The following is a 19,298-nucleotide window of genomic DNA, read 5'->3' as shown; positions in this document are numbered from 1 at the left end:
AGTTTCACAAAAAAAAAAAAAAAAAAAAAAAAAGGTTTATGTAGTTCCTAAAAAATACGTACTTTTTAATTAAACTTTTAGGCCGGCCCAATTTAAGCCTGATTTTCTTGGACCGGGAATATCTGGTTTGGCACACCTTTTTCAACGAAGACTTGGCCCAAAATGGTCCGAAATTTTTGTTCAAAGCTCGTCCCGACCATGATCTCCTCTAATTTGACGAAATTTGCAAGTAATTACGGATTTAAATGATAGATATGCATGGAACTTATTAGAAATCAGATAAAGCTTGGCAAACTAATTAATTCGTAAAAGATAATTATAAGTTTTATGAAAAAGTATTTAATTGATTTTATCTTTTAAAATCTGGTTTAACTTGGTTTTATCTTTTTCATAAAATTCTATCTTTTAACAAAAACGAATTTGATAAAATTTGGTTTTCTGAAAAACGAAATTAAATCTGTTTGGTTTTGGTTTTAAAGAAGATAAGATCAGATTTCTGTTTGATCTATCTTATGTGCGAAAACCTTAGTTTGAAAAGCTGAGAAACTCCTATAAAATACAGAAGTATTTCAGCTTAGCAAAATGAGAGTTTTATGCGTGAAAACCACTTAGTGCTTAAGAGTAAGTTTGCCAAAGGTTTAAGCTTTATCATTTTGATTTCGGGTTTCATGTGTAGCTTTCCATTTATGTGTTAGAGTGTGTCTTTGAGTTGTAATTGGTTTTGGGGTGAGATTGTGAATTCTCTTAAATTCACGCAAGTGTATGAGTTTGAATTCTCAAAAATTCAAGTGGTAGTTAGTCACCCCGAGTGTGTCTTGGGTTGCACAGTGAGTGAAAGGAACCTGAGAGGTGTCTTGGGTCACCTAGGAAGTGTCCTGGGTTAAGGGAGAAAAAGGGTCCCGAGAGGTGTCTTAGGTCTGGTAGGAGGTGTCCTATCATAGAGGCAAGTGTCCGTGGTGGAACTTGCAAAGCAAAGGTCTGTGTAATAGGTTGTACTAGGAGAGTTGCCTATTATAGTGGAATTTGTTTATAAGTCCCAATAGGGCCGAGGTTTTACTTCCAGTTAGGCACTGGATGGTTTCCTCGTAAAACTTGTTGTGTGCTTTAAGTTTCGTTACATTTTAATTGTTTATTTTCGCTTGAGTTCCACGATTGGAACCTACTACTATTCACTCCCCCCCCCCCCCTCTCGTAGTAGTTCATCTAAACTAACAAGTTGTGTTTACTTGATTGAATTGATATTGGATTGATTGTATTGTTTGCATATAAGTCATCACCAAGTCTAAACCTGTAAATCACGTAAAGTGCAAGATGGATGAGCAATAAAACTCTGGATTGATGCACTTCTGGAGTAATAACAATCAGGGGTTGGGGTACAGTCGGTACACGGGGTATTAGCCGTGTACTTTTCTCGAGGTCGTCTGATCTACGAGTCTCTTATTTCAAATAATTTTCAAAACTAGGAGTTAGGTGAAATCTCATACTAACTACGGTCACAGAGTCGCGCCCGTGGTCGTTGGATGTTTATTGATGTTTCCGAAAGGAGGCATGGGGTTTTTCTTTTATTGATGTTCCAAATGGAGCATGGGTTGGACAACCTTGTCTATTGCGCAATCCATGAATAAAAATAATGATTTACCTATTATTAATTAATGGAGTCTTAGTAATATAAATAGTTGAGTCGTGTGTTGAGTCTATAATTTTTATGATGCATGATGATTGATTATTAGTAGCATGTTATGGATTTCTTATTTTATTTCGCAGCTTGTATGTACTCAGCTTTTCTGATTGCGTGCTTTTGTGTGTGTCTTTCTTTTGTCATGGCCTTCGCCTTTCAATGACACTATGACGATCCAATTTTTACACTTGTAATATTGGGGAGCAGATTAACCACAGGTTCTTACATACGCAGCATTCGCATCAGGGTTGTGGGATTTTGAGTAGAGAGTTGGTTATTATTCGCAGTTTATTTCTTTTCATAAGTTTGGATTTATTTAAACTATGGTTTTATTTATTTATTACTTTTGTGGGGTTTTGAATAAGGGCCTTAAGGGTTCCAAGATGTAAGATTTAATTTGGTTTTGGTTGTTGGTTTTGAAACTTATATATACTTGATTTAGTTTTCTGCTGCTATTTTCTGAAAAAGCCTTAACGTTTGAACACGTGGCGGTAGCACGCCAATAATTCTCTTGGATTTTGTTCAGGGTATTTACAGGTTTTAAGAGAGAATTATTAGGGTGTTACATCTTCCTTCTCTCTCCTCTCTCTGTTCTATCTTTCTCCTCTCTCTGCAAGCTAGCTCCATTGTTGTAAGACCTTCCAGCAGCCTAAGTCCCCTTCCAGTAACCCCTCGAATTTTGTGCTACTCCCTCCCCTTCCCCTAACTTCCCCTTTTCAGCCAACCTCTCCCTCTCCCCCTTCCCCTGTCTTTTTGGGTGTCGCACACCGTTCTTTGTTAGCGGCGCACCTTCTAGGTCTTCAATAGGTCGAAGATTAAAGATGCTCCTTGCCAAATTTCTGGAATATAATTACACTGCCGAAATTGTTGCAATTGGTGGCGAATTAATGTTTGTAAGCGGCGAATTGGTGAAATTTATGGTGTTGTTGATGGGTGAAGCTGGCGGTGCGGATGTTGTGTATTGCGGCTGGTGCGATGTGCGTTGGCATGTGTGGCTGGGTTGCTTCAGTGGGTTGCTGCAATGTTAGGCTGTTGTTTAGAGTTGTTGGAGATGCAAGTAGCAGGGTCTATGGGTGGCGCTAGAAGTGAAAGTGGGACCTCCATGAACAATGCCTACCCCTGCTCTCATTTTTTTTTAGATTCTAATGAAGTTCCGGAGTTACTGATGGCGCCGACGGTGGCAATAGCAGTGGTAGAGGATGACTTGTGCAAGCTCCATTGTTGTTGACTACAGTTGTTGCTACTCAACAATGGGTCTTACTTATTTTTTACCATAGTCAACAATAATGGAGCTTGCAAAGAGAGGAGAGAGATAGAACAGAGAGAGGAGAGAGAAGGAAGAGGAGAGAGATAAGGGAGGGGTTCATTAAAAGTCACGTGCAAGGCACATGGGTAGGGTCAACGCCGGAAAATAAACTCTTGTGGCATTTGGCAACTAATTTTTAAAATTGAGTGGTTCTAGACAACAAAAAAAATTTCGGGTGATTTTTGACAAAAAAACTGTTTTTAGCGGGTGGTTTCTGACAAAATCTCCTGTTATTAATTTCAATATCTTCTTTAAGCAAATTAATCACTTGATGACTAGCTACATATAAAGTCATAAATGAGAGAGTGAGGGATAGCTCAAGTGGTTAAAGCTTCCCTCCCGGTTCTAGGAGATCCTAGGATTGATTCTCACCTCTTGCCCTTATGGCTCTCTAAACACCAAAAAAAAAAAAAAAAAAAAAAAAAAAAAAAAAAAAAAAAAAAAAAAAAAAGGTCATAAATGAGAATAATTTGATGGGAGTGTTTCCATCCATTTGTAGACAATTTATGCTTTTGCTAATTCATTTTTGTATTTCTCCTTCACTCAAATCGAGTCTTTAGCCTCTTGGTTGATATACGGTTTATATTCAATTGTGTGAAGTTTCTTCATTGTCGCGTCAATCTTGTAAATGCGTTAAATCAATATATCCTTTTTATTACCAATCAATTTAATTTTAGTGGCTCAAATTATAACTCAATCATAAATTTGCATTGAATTTTTTGTATTTAGTATAGATGAATAGGTCTTGTTATATCATTTTTTATGAAGTGCCAAATACATTAAGGGAGGGGTGACACATGTTAATACCATGTTATCCCACTGAGTTTTAATAATATTATAGATAAGTACTAGATTAGACTCTCCCCTAAAAAAAAGGTACTAGAATAGACTCATGTATTGCATGATTTGAATAAATTTTTTTTTTATTATGCATTAAAAAAAAATCATTTGTGTAAAAAAAAGCGGCAATTGTTTTTGTTTGAAAAATGTATAATGCAGATTAAAAAATAATAATAATAATAATAATTGATGACATCACACGTAGAAGTGGAGGGAAATTTTTAATGTGAGACCGACATGTAGGATAGATTAGAGATTGATGATGTCAACAATGTTTTGTTTTAGTAATAGGTAATAGATATATATTTACCCTAATGTGGAAGATGAATTGTGTAAGTCAAAATAAACTTTTCTTTTGTTTTGTGTATTCTTCTTTTGGAAAAAAAAAAAATGAAAGAAAAGAAAGTGTAACACGTCTATATGAGTTATTGTTTTTCATAATTTATGTATAGATGTGTTGAATTGGAAAACCATTCACAACAACAAAAATTTTGATCAATAATATTTTTAGTTATTAATGAGTATAAATGATCAAAATTGATGTTCAATTGACTCAAATCCTAAAAGGCTACAAGATAACTATTATTTAATTCTTGGTATTGCATAGACATTGGTCAAATTGATGTAAGTGAATAATATAATAGTTAGATTAAGATATTTATTTTGAAACAAAAGATAGGTACTTTATTTTAATTTTAAAATAGAAAAAGATTTAAACTTTACAAAGTTTAATCATATATAACTAATATATAAAGCTAAACTTTTAGCCATGTCACGAAATAGCAACAGTTGGCATTCCAACTTTTCGCCAAGTGTCGCGTCATCTTGGATAGATTTAAATAGACTTCATATGATAAAAAATCGTCAAGTGTCGCGCCACTTTGGATAGATTTCATAAGATAAAAAAAAATTAGGTAAGAATTCTATTTTCAATCAAATTAGGATAGAATTTTAGAATAAAATTATTAGTTTAGAGTTATTTCTTCGATAAAATACCAAATAATAAATTTATAATTAGGTCACAAGACAACATCATTTAGTGTTTTAATTTTTCGCCAAGTATCGTACCACGTTGGATAAATATAGATTGACTTTGTAGCAAAAATAGTTAATTTAGAATTCTATTTTCAATCAAATTGAATTATAATAGTATAATTTTATCTTAAAAGTCCATAAACTACCCGGGCATCGCCGGGAAACAAAACTAGTTTTGATATATGCTTTGTATAAATTACTTACAAATCACAAGTACTCCGTAATAACACATGGCATTGCTCGGGTTTATGAATGTTAATTGAGGAGAGTAACTTGCGAGTAGCTCAAACTTAACTCGATTAACCCTCGGTCAAAACTCGAGTCAAGTTGGCTTGTACTCGCTCGAATTAGATCGAAACTTGATAAGTGTACAAGAAATTCAATATTTTTCTATCTTTAAAAACAAAAATTAACCATGAAACTTTATACGTAGTAAATCAAAATTAAAACACTTTCGTAGGAAAAAACTTTTTTTATAAAAAGAAAATATAATTAACATATGTTTAAAATTCAAAAAACCTAAACCTTTAAATGAGCAGCTTGTGAATTCGTGATTGACCCTCTCCTCGTCGACCCTTACTCATCTACCTGTTGAAATATTTAGAGTATTGGTGACAAAATTCATGTTGTTTAATTAGATTGCTTAGGCAAAGGTGTTGCAATTAATTAATCAAATAATAAGAGCAAACCAAGGGAGTTGAGAACTCCATTAAAGCCGCCAGATCGAGCTATGGCAGCTCGATCGAGCGCGAGAGTGAGGGTGAATCTCACTTAATCGCCGCCCGATCGGGCCACCACCATTCGATCGGGCGCGTGTGCGAGGTGAAGAATTGACGATCAGCCGCCAGATCAAGCCACAGCCGCTCGATTGGGCCCGCACGCACATGTTTGTTGCTGGAATTCTTCCGCCCAATCGGGTGGTTGTTAGCCCGATCGGGCCCGGACGTTTTCTGGGTTTGATGTTGTTTGCGTTTGACGGTTGTTCACGTGGGTATGCTCTTGTATATATATTATCTAATATGTGATGAAAGTTGGGTGTAATGAAAAAGTACGAACAGTAACTTCTTTCATTTTTCTCTTGTTTTGCAAAGATTCTCTAATGATCATCATCACAAATCACATACACTTATCTACATTGTATTGTAATCATCCTACTTGTGATTGCAATTGTTCTTCGTCGTATCTCCTGAGTAAATTTCCGTGATACCCGGTTGTAGTATAGGGTCGGAATTATACTTTTGGGATAGTGATTTCGTTCACGCATCGAAGATTTTACCGATTTATTTTGTTTGCTTTCTTTGTGACCCTTGTTTAAAATATAAAATCCCCAACAATCTAAAAGTATAATCTCTACAAAGATGGCAAATGTGAAGGGTATGATGACGAATTTCCAGAAATTGAACAAGTTCGAGGGTGTAGATCTTGGTATGAAGATGAAAACGAAGATGGTGATGTTTCTTGTGGGATTACAAGGAAAAGGTTTGATGGAAGGTTTTATCTAGTCAGTTATATGATTAAAGTCACTCCATTCAAGTAAGAGGTTTCTTATTTGTGATTAATATATATTTATATGTTTGATTATTTATCTCTATGGTTAATTCTTGACATGTTTAATTAATCTAAGTTTATTGATTATGTCTTGATTATTATTAGATATATGTTGTCTTGTAATTATGTCCATTAAAGATGATTGGTAAAATCATGATGGTTGGTTAAAACCATGTAATTTAACATTGTTAATGGATGAACTGTGTATTATTATAGTTCACGAGATGGGTGTGAATTAATGTTTATTTTTACATTGATAATAAGTTACTTAAGATGTTTTTCTGGGTATTGTTAATATATTTGCTATATAGACGATTAATGCTTGATATGTATGGACGGTTTAATAGCCATGATTATTTGTTATACAAAGTACATGTATTATTTCATCTTGTTACATGGGTGATGGATTGTCAGTTGATAGTTTGTACTTTGTATGGCCTAAGTGATATCGTTTCATTTATGGCAGTTATTTATAGCGGTTACTCATGTGTGATGAATAATGTATGGTCTAATAATGTGTTACTCCATGGTACTTATTCATGAAAGGTTAAATGACCTTATTTCGGTTTTGTGATTGTAAGTTTACATGCATGATTAAACCAAGTAGTCATTTAATTATTGACAAAGGTATATGTGCATGTATGCTGGCAGTTTTATTATGTCACTTTATGATGTGATGGTATTGTATATCATGGCAAGTATATTCTTGTGATTAATATGTTATAATTATTAGGTTTATTAATGTCTTGTTGTCTTGATATAAAAGTAATAATGACATATGTTAAATTGATGATTAATTTGATTCAGTTATTATTCTATGATATAATAGAATAATGAAACTGCAATGATAAATTATGTTGTAGTTATAGTGAATTAATCATGAATATATAATTCCTTGGTTTAGAGGGTGTAGGGAATAATTTCAAGCTTTAATCCCACTAGCTTGAACCCCACTATGATCATACACTAAAGTACGGTGGAGTCCAAAAGGGAAGAAGATAGAGCATAGGAGTCGCCAACAAGTTTTTTAGGAACTTGTAAACCGTTCACGAGGTGAAGGTTACACCCCTTAACGATCCAAGAGATCGTCAACTCCATAAGGTCTAGAACCAAATAAGGGTTTGGGGATGAAGGTACAAATCCAACCTAAAATAGATTGAACCTGCCCTAATAATAGGCCTCTACTTTATTCTGATCGTATTCATGTGTGCTTTTTAATTAACATGCAATCAATAGGATTAACCCTAAACCTGTTTATCTATGTTGGTTGAATTTAATGCACAAATAAATCTATTATTGGCGATCACTTGAAATTATAATCACATTAGCCCTAAACAAGATTATTAATTATCTTATTAAGCGCGATTACAAGTACAAATTCCCTTTAAACATGCAATAAAGGTGTGATCAAGCAATAAAAATAAATATCAAGCAACATAATAATCATAATAATAAAATTATAATCATAATAATAACCATCATAGATAAAATAATAATAATAATCATAATCATCATAAATTATAACAATTATAATCATAATCATGTTCATGTTAATATTAAAGCATAATAAAAATAGCAAGATCCTAGGCATGATACTAACAAGATTAATAACAAATCCTAGCATATCACTAAGCAATAAAAATCAAATCTTTAGCCCTAACATGATACTAACAATCATAAGTATTAGGAAGAACATATATAGGAAGCATCATAACAATCATATTTGATATTAAAATTACCCTTGACATGATACTAGGAATATCATAATAACAATTTAAACATGATTTCTACATCATAATATCAATTAAAACCATTAAAGCACTTACTTTGATGCCTCATACCTCTTTCTAATAACAAAATACACACGTTAATAACTTCAAGGAAAATAATAATCAAACAATTAAATTAAATAATTGAAATAGAGACTTGGGACCAAACCCTCAGAAATTAAACCTTTCACGTCTAGGGCGAAGGCAACTTCGAATATGGCTAGGTGTTTCTAGATCTTGTGAATGCGGAATTTTGTATGAAAAAAAGAAAGAATTAAGGAAAAAGAGAGAGAGAAAGAATTGATGAATGCTAATTGTTGATAATAATTCGTGAGAATTGGTTGAAAAGCTGGTTATTGATGAGAATTGGTTAATGAAAACGGAGTTTTTAATACGTTATTTATAGAGAAAATCAGCCAAAAAGATAAAATAAACAAAACGGAGTCTGACGCACAAAAAAACAGAGCTGGCGCCAACCCTGGCTAGCTGGCGCCAGGCGCCAATGGCTAGCGACAGGCCTGGTTCCAGGCGCCAAGGCCTGGGGTCAGGCGCCAAGCCTATTTCCAACGCGTTTTCGAAAATCAGATAAGTTTGCCGTACTGGAGGATAAAATCATGTAATTTCCTCGAAAATGCTATTTGATTTTGATTAAAACTCTGAAAAGTCAACAAAAGTCAATTTATCAATGCTAATTGAATTAGGAATGAAAAGAACCTTCTAGAAGAATCTAGAAGACTAAAACCATTCCTAATTGCATTAGGAATGATAAATCATATTAGGCCCTCCCCTAGATCATTGGGCCGTACATAAAGCTCAAACCGGGCCCAGTTTAGTAAATTGGCCAAAACTTCCTCAATATTCATCGGAATTGGGCTCATAATATATCGTTGGAAAGGTCTTTGCAAGCCCCATCCATCTACACTACTATTGGACCCATATCATGGACCAACCAAACTGGATTGGCTGTTTTCTTAAAATAAGTTTTCAAAAACAGAGAGAAGAGAAAAGAAAATAAACACTTTCCGCAACACTAGACTTTCCACACTTTCACTTCATTCGATTATGATTCGACGCGAAAGGTACTCATCACTGGGTTTGATTTTGGGGAGACACATTTGGGTGTCTACAGAAGCCCCCACTTTGACTGAGTTTGGAGAAACGCAAGTTTCAAAAAACGAAAGTCAAAGTATCGATAGGGACGGAGAATGATTCAGAATGTTCTGCGATCCTAAATCATTCTTGCAACGCCGATACCTGCAAACTAGCGTTAGTTAAACAGATAAAAGAGTTAAGAAACGCGTATCTGGCACCGTCGAGCACACGTCTCTGAAAGTAACTGATTGCTGCTGTATCCTTGTTGTTTTGATGACCTCCTACAAGCTAGAGAATGCCATCCCGCTTGAAAACTGCTACGCCTGTAACTGCTTCCAATTTGGAAGATTGCTTCGCCTGAAACAATCCTCCTCCGCTATGATAATATTCCACATCCAAGGGAATACTACCGAAGATTGCTTCTCTTGAAACAATCCCCATCCGCATTGATAATATTCCACGTCCAAGGGAATACTATCGAAGATTATTTCTCTTGAAATCACCTTCAGTTTCCTTTTGACAACTTTCCACAATTTATGGAACGCCATCTTGCTGTTTGTTTTGACGATCTTCCGCAATCTAGGGAACGACGCCGATCAATGTTGCTACATCTTGAGCCTTTTCTTGAATCATAGTGACAACCTTTCCAATCATAGAAAAATTCATCGAAGACCGCCTCATCATGAACCGCTCTTCTCATATCTTGGTGACAACCTCCACAATCTTAGCGAACGCCGTCGAAGACCGCCCATCTCGTGCTATCTTCTCAAATCTTGGGTGACAACCTCCACAATCTTAGCGAATGCCGTCGAAGACCGCCCATCTCGTGCTATCTTCTCAAATCTTTAGTGACAACTTCCACAATCTTAGCGAACGCTGTCGAAGACCGCCCATTTCGTGCTATCTTCTCAAATCTTTAGTGACAACTTCCACAATCTTAGCGAACGCTGTCGAAGACCGCCCATTTCGTGCTATCTTCTCAAATCTTTAGTGACAACCTCCACAATCTTAGCGAACGCTGTCGAAAATAACTTTACTTGAAGTCATCCTCAGTTGTTGCGATAATATTACGAAGAAAATTACCGAAGACCAACACTTGTCGATCTTTAAAGCTCGCTCGAACTTTGCTTCCGCTATGCCTGTACGTCGGCGCTTTCGTTGCTTTGAACCTATACGTCGGTTCCTTTTCTGCTTTTGAGCCAATGCTTAGGCGCTTTAAGCCAAGTGAGACGATCTTTCGTCAGGCCGATCACTTATTTGCGGTTGTAATCAAACCGACTACTCAATCATGTCAAATTGCTTATAGGGGCTAACTGGCGTACCAAGGAACCCGAAATTACTTTATGAGGTCGAAATCACCTTTCTAAGCGGCTTCGAGCTGAGCTCTGTCGCTGCTGAAATATCTCTGGCACCAAGAATTGACTCTATCGCCGAACGCTGTGATAGGGTATTCCCTGTTCTGCTGCACCTGTATTTATTTTTTACTATAGAACTTTTCCAATCTCTTTAATTATCTTAGGGTTGACCTAAGGTTTAGCATTGCTTGACTCATTGACTTGACATGACTCAAGGTATAAACTTGACTCGATATGATTGACTGACTCGAGGTTGACTCGACTCAAACTGTTTGACACATGTGTTAGACTCAAATCAAAGTGATATGACACGACATGACTCAATGTGTACATGACTCGTGTGTGCATTGTGATGTGATCGTGCGACTCGAAAATGCAAAAAAGCAAAAAATTTCCGTCATTTTTGTGGAGGGTACCGACTTTCTCCCGAAAAAGAAAGACGCGAAAAAAAAGAATCGAAGTGAAGTTTTGAAGGTGCATGTTGAATGAGCTTAGTCAAATGTCATTTGATACTGTCTCTCAAGGTGCAAGGATTAATTCATCCTAGGCTATCTCAATTGTTGACTCAATGATGAAAGCATTTGGGTAACTTAGGCACGGAGGCTAAGCACTTTATACTTCGATGCAATGATGATTATGATTGATGAGTGATGTTGATATGACAAGGCATGCTTCAATGTTGTGTTAAAATTCCATGACAAAGGGTTCCTAAGGGAAGTAAATTTAGTCATGTATCTATGCAGTGTGTGATAGTGACACTAAAGCTAGGCCGCAAGGGCTAAGTGTGTGGAAAGATATTATTTTTAGAAGAATCAAATGGTGGTGACTCTTAGGCTAGGTAAGCTAATGATGTAGGGATCAAACCCCCAAGTCTAGCTCTAAATGAATAAGGATGAGCATCAGATATCCCTTGATACGATCATGGTGTAAGTGTGTGAATGTGAATATGAATGCATGTTTATTACGGTCGCACCTCGATGTGAGGTTGCCTACGTATCCGTTAGGAATCAGGCCGAACGTAGCTCTAGCCGAACCTCGCACAAGTGTGTGTATACCTCACAAAGGTCTTTTTAAGGATTGTAACGTGGTTAGGCTAAAGGTTTAAAGAAGAATGGGATAAAGGCTCAAGACCCTAGATAAGCCCCCAAGGTGTGCAACCTCGCTTTTGAATCTTTGAGTTTCTACTCTTTTTTTAGCTCTCTTTGTTTTAGCATTTATTTCATTTTTATAACTGTGGGCAATCCCGATCATGCGGTCTATCACTCACTTGGCATTCATGTTTCTCAGGCACGGTACCGAGCACTCGATAAGAGACGCAATCTGAGACGTGTTCTTATCAAAGACATTTTCATATCAAAGACATTGGAACACTTGCCCTTTTGTACACTTTATTTATTTATTTTTGCTTATTTTTGCTATTTTATTCTTTTGAATTTTCTCAAGCTTTCTTTAGAATTGCAAAAGTTGCACACCATCCCATCCCAAGGTTAGGTAGATGTAGGTTGAAAAAAGAAAGGTCTATCGTTAGATGAGGCTCAAAGTGGTTTATGAAGAAAAGATTGTAAATTAGAAAGGTGAAAGGAGATATGATGTGGCTACAAGGGGTGCCTCAAATCATTGGTATACCTTGTGCTTAATTCGACATGGATTTTTTTTTTTTTTTTAAATGCAATGCAATGAAATGATCATATGCAAGAAAATAAATGCTCATTTTATATAAAAAAAATATATAATGATCCTACAAAATAAATCTAAGGAGAATAAAAAGGTGCCTATGCTAGACTTATTAGGGAAAAGGGTAAATAAAAAAAGAAATAGAAAAAAGAGGTCGCGAAATCTTTTCGTTGAAGCTCGCCTCTTGTCTTGTGTTATTTGCTTTATCATCACTCGCTCTTCTTGTTAACCGGAGGCATGGAAAGCTTGTTGTTATCAATCAAATATTGGATAGCCTCCTTTAGCTTCCAACAGCTCTCAGTAGTATGACCCCTACCTTGATGGTACTTGCAGTGTTCGTCTGGATTCCAACTAGGCAATCTCTTTTCAGGTGCGGGATCTTGAATAGGCCCAATGGGAGTAATGAGTCCTTTGGCATGGAGTCGATCGAAGGCAGTATCGTAGCTCATCCCAATGGGGGTGAAGTTTTTCCTTAGTTGCTTCTTAGATCCTTGGTTATCTATGGCTAAAACTTCACTGAGATCAAAGGTACTAACATTGTTACTAGAGTGGGCATTTTCAGAAGAAGAAGGATTGTCGTTCTTCTTTCCTTTCCAGCCACCGTGGTTACTATTGTTAGTAGCTTTTTGCTTTGCGAGGTCATCTTCGATTTCAATTCCGATGTCATAAACGGCCTTGAAAGTATTCAAATTGTGTTGATATTTTAAATGCTTCGAATACTTCTCTTGGAGATTCTTGGTAAACATCCTCACGGATTCTTTTTCAGTGGGGACCTCAATCATCTTGGCGGAAGTTTCCCTCCATTTATTAAAGAAAGAAGTAAAGCCTTCATTCTCTTTTTGTCTTAGCATCTCAAGTTGTCTATGGTCGGTTTCAACTTGAATATTACACTTGTATCTATTAACGAAAGCATTTACTATCGATTCCCAGGTAGAGGTTTTCTCCTTGTCAAGGGAGAAGAACCATTGTTGGCAAACGGTCTCAAGAGATAGAGAGAACAGAGAGGGGAAAACCTTCTTATCGATACCCTTAATGTTCATTATGGTTTCAAAAACTCTTAGATGGAAGTAAGGGTTATTTGTTGCCTTGAATTTAGGGATGTCAGTGGCGTTGAACTTATGAGGAAGACGTTCCTTGTCCAGCGAGACCCCTTGTGAACTCATGCCCTGAAATTTATAGTCACTAGATAGCTTCCTCAAACTTTCTTGCATGAGGTTCATTTGTTGTTGCTTCACGGGATCATCGACCTTAAGGGTGAGAAGCTTCAGTGTTTCAGTCATGGTAACTAGTTGGTTCCTAAGCTCATTGACTTCTTCTTGAGTTTCCATTATCCTTTTAGCCTTCCTCTTTTGACGAATCGATTTATCGAAAAGTGAAACTTGAATAAAGAGGTTGTCCTTGATTAATCACCCTTCTCTCCTCGACCAAGTACTGTGGAAAAGGAATTTGGGGATATTCATTGTTAATTATTTAACTCAAACTCTATTCAACATGCAATGGATGGAGGAAGTGAAGAAATATTGGAATAGAATATGAAAGAAAAATGATGTAGATGGAGGGGTATGGAGAATAGGAATAGAATGTACCCCCCAACTCAAATGACGGAAAAGACCAACTCATGCATGAACCTAAGACATGGTCATGGTGACGTATACAAAGTGTGTGCTAAGACTAGTGAGTGTAGGTGACATGTTAAGACTCTTGTCATGACCATGTGGCTAGACTATGTGACTAGACTCAAGCAAAGACTAAGTTAAGACTTCACGTATATGCATTAAACTGGACATACTGTGGTATTTTAGTCATAACTTTTTATCTGTGACTCTGATTTGGATGAAACCAACGCCAAATTAAAGATAAAACTCGGGGCTATAGATCCATAGGTTGTAAGACTCGTAGTTCTTTCTAGAACTCCAGCTATGACCAAAACAAGTTGACGCTTGTGCAGTATACGGGAATAAAAATCCGGGTTGACTTAAAAGGAACTATGACTCGATTTTATATTTATTTATTAGCTCAAATTAATTAATTAATTAATTAAACAAAGTTCTTTAGTCATTAATCAGTTTATTTAGTCTTAACATAAGTCAAACAAACGGTTAGGAAAAACATAGAATATATGCACAACAAATAATGCACAATTAGTCAAGTAGGCACAATATGATGCAATGAGTTTGCAACCTAACCATGGCTCTATTTCTCTAAAGTTCGGGATATGGTTTAGTCAAAGAGGGTCCATGGTTAATTGTCCGGATGCACCGCGCAGAAGCCTAACCGTGAAGGGTTGGCGCGAGTGGATGGGACACCGCGAGCTTTAGAAAAAACTCGCTTCCATGGTTTGGTGAATTCAACATCTCGGATGTACCCTTTGTTGCACGGAGCGTTCAATCGGGTAGATGGAGCATGAATTCCCAGAGGGTTATGTCCATATGTAGAACACATATGGGTTTCAGAAAAGTGAGAAAAAATTCAGTCAGGAAGTAGGATCGAGCAAACAATACGAAAAACTGGTCGAAATTAGAACGCATATTTCTGGCTCGGTATTGGGGGAAATTGGCGCCAGCAAATAGAGACTAGCGCCAGATTTTAACTATAGCGCCTGGCGCCAATACTGGCGTCTGGCGCTACGACTAAAATTCTGGCGCCAAGCTCTGGCCCCTGACGCTACTTCCCACATGCCTCATCAGCTTTCTGTGCTCGATAAAATTTTCCAGTTTCGCGCGGTGTTATTTCAGTCCTAGTTGTGAAAGATATTTCTCAAATTTTCTACGTGTAAAATCCTATGTTTTTAACTCATTACGGATGGTCTTTCCAATGAGATCTTTTTTTATGCATATGACAATAATGTTAATCAAAATTACGCACATGAAATACTTAAAACTTTTCGAGTCTCATCCACTCATTCTAAATCATTGCCGAAATAAATTCAGGAATTAAAATAGAAATCCTCCCCAGTGGAGTCGCCAAAAAATGTAGGGAATAATTTCAAGCTTTAATCCCACTAGCTTGAACCCCACTGTGATCATACACTAAAGTACGGTGGCGTCCAAAAGGGAAGAAGATAGAGCAAAAGAGTCGCCAACAAGTTTTTTTAGGAACTTGTAAACCGTTCACGAGGTGAAGGTTACACCCCTTAACGATCTAAGAGATCGTCAACTCCATAAGGTCTAGAACCAAATAAGGGTTCGGGGATGAAAGTACAAATCCAACCTAAAAGAGATTGAACCTGCCCTAATAATAGGCCTCTACTTTATTCTGATCGTATTCATGTGCGCTTTTTAATTAACATGCAATCAATAGGATTAACCCTAAACCTGTTTATCTATGTTGGTTGAATTTAATGCACAAATAAATCTATTATTGGCGATCACTTGAAATTATAATCACATTAGCCCTAAACAAGATTATTAATTATCTTATTAAGCGCGATTACAAGTACAAATTCCCTTTAAACATGCAATAAAGGTGTGATCAAGCAATAAAAATAAATATCAAGCAACATAATAATCATAATAATAAAATTATAATCATAATAATAATCATCATAGATAAAATAATAATAATAATCATAATCATCATAAATTATAACAATTATAATCATAATCATGTTCATGTTAATATTAAAGCATAATAAAAATAGCAAGATCCTAGGCATGATACTAACAAGATTAATAACAAATCCTAGCATATCACTAAGCAATAAAAATCAAATCTTTAGCCCTAACATGATACTAACAATCGTAAGTATTAGGAAGAACATAGGAAGCATCATAACAATCATATTTGATATTAAAATTACCCTTGACATGATACTAGGAATATCATAATAACAATTTAAACATGATTTCTACATCATAATATCAATTAAAACCATTAAAGCACTTACTTTGATGCCTCGTACCTCTTTCTAATAACAAAATACACACGTTAGTAACTTCAAGGAAAATAATAATCAAAAAATTAAATTAAATAATTGAAATAGAGATTTGGGACCAAACCCTCATAAATTAAACCTTTCACGTCTAGGGCGAAGGAAACTTCGAATATGGCTAGGTGTTTCTAGATCTTGTGAATGCGGAATTTTGTATGAAAAAAAGAAAGAATTAAGGAAAAAGAGAGAGAGAAAGAATTGATGAATGCTAATTGTTGATAATAATTCGTGAGAATTGGTTGAAAAGCTGGTTATTGATGAGAATTGGTTAATGAAAACGGAGTTTTTAATACGTTATTTATAGAGAAAATCAGCCAAAAAGATAAAATAAACAAAACAGAGTCTGACGCACAAAAAAACAGAGCTGGCGCCAACCCTGGCTAGCTGGCTCCAGGCACCAACACTAGCGCCAGGCGCCAATGGCTAGCGCCAGGCCTGGTTCCAGGCGCCAAGGCCTGGGGTCAGGCGCCAAGCCTATTTCCAACGTGTTTTCGAAAATCAGATAAGTTTGCCGTACTGGAGGATAAAATCATATAATTTCCTCGAAAATGCTATTTGATTTTGATTAAAACTCTGAAAAGTCAACAAAAGTCAATTTATCAATGCTAATTGAATTAGGAATGAAAAGAACCTTATAGAAGAATCTAGAAGACTAAAACCATTCCTAATTGCATTAGGAATGATAAATCATATTAGACCCTCCCCTAGATCATTGGGCCGTACATAAAGCTCAAACCGGGCCCAGTTTAGTAAATTGGCCAAAACTTCCTCAATATTCATCGGAATTGGGCTCATAATATATTGTTGGAAAGGTCTTTGCAAGCCCCATCCAACAACACTACTATTGGACCCATATCATGGACCAACCAAACTGGATTGGCTGTTTTCTTAAAATAAGTTTTCAAAAACAGAGAGAAGAGAAAAGAAAATAAAAACTTTCCGCAACACTAGACTTTCCACACTTTCACTTCATTCGATTATGATTCGACGCGAAAGGTACTCATCACTGGGTTTGATTTTGGGGAGACACATTTGGGTGTCTACAGAGGGTTATGAGTTATATGTCAAGAATGGTTGATTAATTAATAATAATGAATATTCTATGGTGAAATAGAATAAAGGTATGCAATGAGTGTCATGGTCTATGACATGAGGATTTTGTATTGAAATTATTGTAATTGATTAAATCAACCTTTAATTTAATTATTGATGTTATTTTATGCCTCTATGGTGATAGCAATATAATGAAGTGTTTGTTGATATTGTTTGTTAAATTTATTCAAGTTATATGGATAATGATAATCTTTTTGTGATTTTGAGTTTATACTCTTGGTTACAAAAGGGTATATATGCATGTATCAGACAAAAGCTATGTAAGTGAGCGAATATCGCTTATGTGATTGGTCAATTGAATAGGCTCACTAGTAATTCTCGAATGCTATGTTAATGTTGTGTTGGCAAACGGTTTATTGTTTGTTGAAGTACTTGTTGAAAATCATGGATTATGGCTTGTGGTTTAGAGGGTATCCTTTGGTTATTGAAGGATATTCGGATGCAAGTTGGATCTCAAATAGAGATTGTTCATTCACATGTGGATGAGTATTCCTATATGGGGGAGGTGTCATGTAATTGGCATCAAAGAAGCAAATTAACTTGCATTGTGCATTCTATAAGACATTGGAGCTCATTAAATTACATTCCGCTGGTAAAGAAGCAGAATGGTTAAGGGTTTTAATGCATGATGAGATTCCTTGTTGCAAAAGCCAATATCACTAATAGTGATGAATTATTGGGATGACAATGTAAATTTGGCTAAGGCATATAGCCAAGTGTAAAATAATGAGTTAAGGTATATTGGTGTAAGGTATAGTTACATCAAGGACTTAATAAGGATAGTGTAAAAACTATTGTTTATTTTCGTACGAAGTTTAGTCTCGCCGATTGTTTTAAAAAGCATGGGTTAGAGATGTTAATAAAAGGATGGAAATCATTTTAGATTGGAGCCCCATTGTAATCACAATTAGGAGAATCTCAACTTAACGCCCAATAAGACGTTGGGTCTTAAGTTCAATGAGATCAATTCTCTTATTTGATGATTAGGAACTTGTTAAATCATCCAAGGTTAAGTTCCGGTTTTTCTGTGATGAAAAGAGGTTGTTTCAACTTAATAGAATTCCTGATATACTGGTCGGTCACAGGAGCATGTTTGGAAATCTACCTATATAAGTACAAAGTTTAGCCGCTTCAAGAAGCTATTGGGACATAGCTTTGATCTGCTTATGAATAGATATGGACACATAGCTTATAGTGTCAAGTAAATATGTATTTAGGTAATTAATCTTGTGTGTGTAACATCTTCAAGTTTCCAATATGTGTCGCTTTTGGTTCAAACGTTTTACGATACCAAATGGATACGGATTCTTGAATTGTATGTTGCACTAAGTGGAAGTTCAAGTCTTTGTACACTTTCATTTATGCATGAGATTGTTTTGTGATGATGATGTTATTTTGCAATGAGTCAATTTTAATACTCTAAATGGGGGAGGATTGTTGAAATATTTAGAGTATTGGTGACAAAATTCATGTTGTTTAATCAGATTGCTTAGGCAAAGGTGTTGCAATTAATTAATCAAATAATAAGAGCAAACCAAGGGAGTTGAGAACTCCATTAAAGCCGCCAGATCGAGCTATGGCTTCCCGATTGAGTGCGAGAGTGAGGGTGAATCTCACTGAATCGCTGCCCGATCGGGCCACCACCATTTGATCGGGCGCGTGTGCGAGGTGAAGAATTGACGATCAACCGCCAGATCGAGCCACAGCCGCTCGATCGGGCCCGCACGCACATGTTTGTTGCTGGAATTCTTCCGCCCGATCGGGTGGTTGTTAGCCCGATCGGGCCCGGACGTTTTCTAGGTTTGATGTTGTTTGCGTTTGACGGTTATTCACGTGGGTATGCTCTTGTATATATATTATCTAATATGTGATGAAAGTTGGGTGTAATGAAAAAGTACGAACTGTAACTTCTTTCATTTTTCTCTTGTTTTGCAAAGATTCTCTAATAATAATCATC

Source organism: Chenopodium album, chromosome 2 (genome assembly GCF_948465745.1).
Source record: "Chenopodium album chromosome 2, dcCheAlbu1.1, whole genome shotgun sequence".
Taxonomy (NCBI): domain Eukaryota; kingdom Viridiplantae; phylum Streptophyta; class Magnoliopsida; order Caryophyllales; family Amaranthaceae; genus Chenopodium; species Chenopodium album.
The sequence above is the reverse complement of the archived record's forward strand: the minus strand, read 5'-3'. Positions refer to the sequence as shown.